Consider the following 6,279-nt stretch of genomic DNA (forward strand, 5'->3'; position numbering starts at 1 on the left):
TATTATTTTTAAAGTGTCTTTAAGATAAGTTACTTTAAGAATATTCATAAGGTGGGTTACCTTACATTTTAAATTAAAATTTTATATTGAGGCTGTTTTAAGAAGATACTATGCACGTTGTACTCAGTTTCTCCAATAGTGAGAGCTTGTAAAAGCTCGTTTACTGTAGTAGCACAAGCAGTATATTAACATTGATATCATCTACATATAGAAATTTCCCATCACCATCCGGACCACTTACACTGTATTTTCAAAGCCACATATATTACCTGTTTTTCATTTTCGGCATTTTGTCAATTCAAAAATGCTAAATAAATGGAATCATATTGTATGCAAATTTGGGGGAGTGGATTGCTGCTCAATATAATCCTCTGGAGATTCAGAGAATTATTCTTGCATGTATCAAGAGTATGTGCTTTTTTATTGTTGCATAGTATTCCATGATGTGAATGTGCCACAGTTTTTTTCATGATTCACCTCTTAAAGGACATCAGGAGTGTTTCCATTTTTTGAGAGGCGGTGCTATAAACATTCATGTAAAGGAACTTCTGTGAACATCCATTTTTATTTCTCTGGGACAAATACCTTGAAATATAATTGTTGGGTCATTTGATCGTTTTAAGGAGTTCAGTTGGTGCAGTGGTTAAAGCACTTGGCTGTTGACCCAAAGCTCTGAGGTTTGAACCCACCAGCCACTCCTTGGGAGAAAGATGGGGCAGTCTGCTTTCTTTCTTTCTTTTTTTTTTGGCAGTCTGTGTTTGTAAAGGTTACAGAAATTGGAAGCATATGGGGGAAGCTCTATCCCGTTCTATAGAGTTCCTATGACTCAGAGTGAATTCAGTGGCAACCAGCATGGTAGTTGTATGTTTACTTTGATAAGAAACTGTTAAACTATTTTGCATTCCATTATGGATGTAAAAGTGATGCACCTTCTCTGTATCTGTGCCAGGATTTCATATTATCACTATTTTTAGCCATTTGGATAGCAGTGTAGTGATTTCATTGTGGCTTCAGCTTGCATTTTCCTAACGGTAAATGATGTTGAACACATTTCCAAATGCTCTTTTGCTGCCTCCATAGCCTCTTGTAGTGCCTTAGGATAAGCACTCAACCTCAAGGTTGGTTTGAACTGCAAGGTTGGAGGTTTAAACTCACCAGCCTCTCCTCAGAAATCCTACACAGGGCCGCTATGATTCAGAACTGACTCGACAACAAAAACAACATTTAACAACAAAAACAACAAGACCCTCTTTTGTGGAGTTCTGATGTGGCGCTGTAGGATACATACTAGACCGCAAGGTTGATTTGAACCACAAAGTAGTAGTTCAAACCCACAAGTCACTCCTTGGGAACCCTACACAGAGTCTCTATAAGTCAACTCAAAAGCACTTAACACCACCTCTTTGGTGAAATGTCTATTCATGTCTTGTCCATGTATAATTGGATTGTTTGCTTTTTTACTGTTGAGCTGTTTTGTTTTGTGGAGGGGAGTAAGGTCAGGGTTGGGACTATAGGTCTTGGCTAGACCTTGGAGTTCATTTATTGTTAGGTTAGGACTAGCGTTAGTGTCAGAGGTGAGGATTGAGCTAGGGCTAGAAGACAGGTTTGGTCTAGTTTTTTGGGGGGTGCATTGGAGGTTTTCATTTATTGACTTATTTATTCATTGTTTCTTGAAATCTATTTGATTTCTTCTTCATTTGGAAGTTCATTGTGGATTATTCCCTCTTTTTACTTTATGGGTTTTTTGGTTGTTGTTTGTTATTAGTGTTGCACTGCATCTCTGGTTCTATCTTTGAAGTTTTACAGGTCTGCTTTACTTTATATACTTCTATATCTGGGTTGACTCCTGGTGTGGTACTATAGAATAATCACTGGACTGCTAACCACAAGGTTAGCAATTGAAGTCCACCAACTACTTCTTGGAAATCCTATAAAGGATCACTATAATTGGAACCAGCTCAACAGCACTTAACAACAACATTTCTGGGTTGTGTACAGGTGATACAGGTTGTTGTCTGCTCTTATTGGTTCTCTGTCTAAAGAACTCCCTGCAGTGTTTTTTATAAGACTGATCCAGTTTTTACAAATTCTTTTAATTTCTGTTTGTCTGGAAGTGACCTAATTTCACCATCATATTTATTGAGAGACAATGTTGCTGCATATATGATTATTGGTTGGCGATTCTTTTTCTTTCAGAGTTTTGTATATGACTTTCCATTGTCTTGTTACCTACATGGTTTCTGCTGAGCTTAGTCTTATTAGATCTCCTAGTTGTTCTTGAGCTGCTCTCAGGACTCTTTCCTTGTCTTTGATTTTGAAAAGTTTGATTCTAGTATATCTTGGTGGTTGTCACTTCTTGTCTTTCATGATGTTAAGGTAGTTTTCTTACAACAACTCTATAAAAATATTCTCTATGGGTTTCTTTGTTGTTTCCTGTTCTAGAATTTCTGTCACACGTAGTAAGTTATTCCTCTTGATAGTGTCCCACATACATCTTAGGCTTTCTTAAGATTTTTTTCTGTTTGTTCAATTAAATAATTTGGTTTTCCATTGATTCAATTCTACGTCTTTGCCCTTTCAGTGTGTTATCTATTTCTGAAGTCTTAGTGTTAATCTACTGGCTTGCTATTCCTGTTTTTATATGGTTCCCATTTTTTCAGTTATTTTGTCAATTTGTTCTTCAATTTTTTCCCACACTTTTGTCTGTTTTCCTTGATTTCATCTGCAGTTTTCTTGATCTTCCTTTCAATCCATTGAAGTTGCCTGATAAGCCTTCTCATAAATTCTTATCAGGTAGCTCTGAAATCATTTCTGGGGTTATATTTTCTGACCCTGAATTTTGGTGACTTGTTTGAGGCACTCTGTCTTGTTTCTTTGTGTAAGCTGAAATTGTCATAGGTGTGTTTAGTTGATGTTGTGTGTTGATGGATTCTCAGGTACTCACCACCTGTCTCCTGTTTGTGTAGCAAAGTTCAGGGCAGATTCACTGGCTTCTAGAAGCAGGGACACTATGCCTGACCCCTGACCCCAAGCCTGACAGAGGCTGTGCAGGAAGAGATACCACTGGCCACTGGGTTGGAGAAGGTGGGTACTAGTCATTCTCCAGTCTACCAGGAGGTAATGGGAATAAGGGAAAATGCAACCCTTGCTGCCAACCTCCAACCACGTCTTGGGCCCACAGGCCAATGTTTCACAGCCGTCAGCAAAAACTCAAGATGGCCGGCCCAGTCTGCCTGGTTCCTCTCTCGCTTCTCCTGTTCCAGTCAGCACTCAATACACCTGTTGTTCTTAATTCTACAATTTCTCAGGTTCCAGGATCACCCTCTGTATGTATTTCAGTTGGTCTTCCATGTCTTTGTTGCAGAGAGTTGATTACGGTTGCTTATTCTGCCATCTTGTTCGGGACTCCTTACTGTTCAGTTCTGAGAGTTCTTTTTACTCTCTATACTAGTCCTTTGTTGGATACATGGTTGGCAAATATTTTCTCCAAGTCTGTAACTTGTTTTTTTGTCTTAAATTTTCCTTTCATACAATAGGGGCTTCCAATTTTTAAGCAATCCAGTTTATCATATTTTTCTTTTGTGAACTATACTTTCGGTGTCAGATCTAGGAGTGTATTGTAGAGCACTAGATCCCAACATGCTCTCTGATATTTTTAACAGTTTTTCTTTCTTTCTTTCTTTTTTAACCTTCAAGGCTTTTTTGTATCTACTACTTGTCTGTCACTGTATTGTGCTATGGTGTCTTGTGTGTTGCTGTGATGTTGGAAGCTATGCTGCTTGTATTTGAAATACCAGTAGGGTCACCCATGATGGATAGGTTTCAATGGAGCTTCCAGACTAAGACAGCGTAGGAAGGAGGAGAGGTGGACGACTTCTGAATGATTAGTCATTGAAAACCTATGAACAGCAGTAGAACATTGTCAGATATAGTATCAGAGGATGGAAATATTATGAATAGCAGTTGCATATTATCAGATGTAGTGCTAGAAGGTTGGAAAGCACTCAAAATGTGACTGGGGAAGAGTTCAAAATGATGACACAAATGGTGCAAGGTGATCAGGGCCTCCATATGCTGATGGGGCACAACTCAAAATAAGGAGAAACAGCTGCAAACATCCATTAGGTACCAGAACATGAGCTGTTCAAAGTATGAAACTGGGAAAATTAGAAGTTGTCAAAAATGAAATATAATGCATAAAGATCAGTATCCTAGGTATTAGTGAGCTGAAATCAACTGGTATTAGTTATTTTGAATCTGACAGTCATGCAATTTACTTTGCTGGGAACAAGTTGAAGAGGAATGGCATTGCATTCATTATCAAAAAGGAAATTTCAAAATTTATCCTGAAATACAATGCTGTCTGTCATAGAATAATATTAATATGCTTACAGGGAAGACCAGTTAATACTACTCTGTTATTCAAATGTATGCAACTACTAAAGCCAGTGATGATGAAGTTGAAGAATTCTACCAACTTGCCAGTCTGAAATTGATCAAACATGCAATCAAGATGCATTGACAATTACTGGTGATTGGAATGCCAAAATTGGAAACAAAAAGGAAGGATCAGTAGTTGAAAATATGGTCTTGGTGATAGAAACAATGCTGGAGAATGTGTGATAGAATTGTTTAAGACCAATGACTTCTTCATTGAAATACCTTTTTCAGCACCATAAAAGGTGATTGTACACATGGACCTCACTAGATGGAACATACTGGAATCATACTGACTACATCTTTGGGAAGATGATGGAGAAACTCAATATTATCCACCAAAACAGACCATCAATTGCTCATATGCAAGTTCAGGCTGAAACTGAAGAAAATGAAAACAAGCCTATGAAAGCCAAAACAGGACCTTGAGAATATTACACCTGAATTTAGAGACCTTAAGATCAGATTTAATGCATTAGACAGTCATTGAAGACCAGAGAGTTGTAGGATGACATCAAGAACATCTGACAGAAAGAAAGCAAATGATCATTAAGAAGGAAGAAAAGACAAAAATGAATGTCTGAAACTGACTCTTGAGCATAGAGAATTTAGAACAAGTGCAAGAAGCGAGGAAGTAAAAGAGCTGAACAAAAAAATTCAAAGGGCAGATTGGGAAGACCAAGTAAAGTATTCCAATGAAATGTGCAAAGACCTGGGATTAGAAAAGCAGAAAAGAACACATTCAGCATTTCTCAGTCTCAAAGAACTGAAGAAAAAATGCAAGCCTCAACTTGCAATATTGAAGGATTCTATGGGCAAAATATTGAATGATAAAGAATCAAAAGAACATGGAAAGAATACACAGAGTAGCTGTACCAAAAAGAAATACTTACTGATGAAGATCAAAGACTAAGTGTGGTTTGAACCTCAGTGTAAAGAAAACAAAACCCTTCACAACTGGTTCAATAGATAACATCATGACACACAAAAGAACTAAAGTGGTTAAAGACTTCATCTTGCCTGGACTCAACAATCAACACTTATGGAAGCAGTAGCCAAGAAATCAAATGATGTTTTATTGCATTAGGCAAATATGTTGCAAAATACCTCTTTAAAATGTTAAAAGCAAAGATATCAGTGTGAGGATTAAGGTGCACCTGCCTCAATTCATGCCATTTTCAGCCACCTCTCATGCATGTTGGACAAGGAATAAAGAAGACCGTAGAAGAATCGATGCATTTGAAGGATGGTGTTGGTGAAGAATATTCAAAGTACCATGGATTACCAGAAGAACAAGAACAACTGTTGTTGGAAGAGTACAACAAGAATGCTCCTTAGAAGTGAGGATAGTGAGACTTTGTGTTTTATACTTTAGACATATTATCAATAGGGATGAGTCCCTGGAGAAGGACCTCATTCTTGGAAAAGTGGAGGATCAGCGAAAAAGAGTAAGGCCCCCAAGGAGACGGATTGACATAGTGACAGCAACGATGGGTTCAAATATAACAACTGTGAGGACCTGGTTGTGTTTCCTTCTGTTGTGCAGTCTTGCTATGAGTTGGAACTGATTGGATGACACCTAACGAGTTGTAGTTTGTGTTTTTTGAGGAATTGGTTAATTTCATTTAAGCTTTCATATTTGTGTGTGCAGAGTTGTTCAGACTACTCCTTTACTATTTTTTGTTGTCTGTAATAATATCTCCAAGGAACCCTGGCTGCATAGTGCAAGGTTAGCAATTGGGATCTACCAGCCACTCTACAGGAGAAAGATGAAGCTTTCTGCTCCTGTTAAGATTTATAGCTTCAAAAACCCTATATAGTTGCCATGAGTCTGAACCAGAC

The sequence above is a fragment of the Chrysochloris asiatica genome, unplaced genomic scaffold, assembly GCF_000296735.1.
Source record: "Chrysochloris asiatica unplaced genomic scaffold, ChrAsi1.0 scaffold00040, whole genome shotgun sequence".
Classification (NCBI taxonomy): Eukaryota; Metazoa; Chordata; class Mammalia; order Afrosoricida; family Chrysochloridae; genus Chrysochloris; species Chrysochloris asiatica.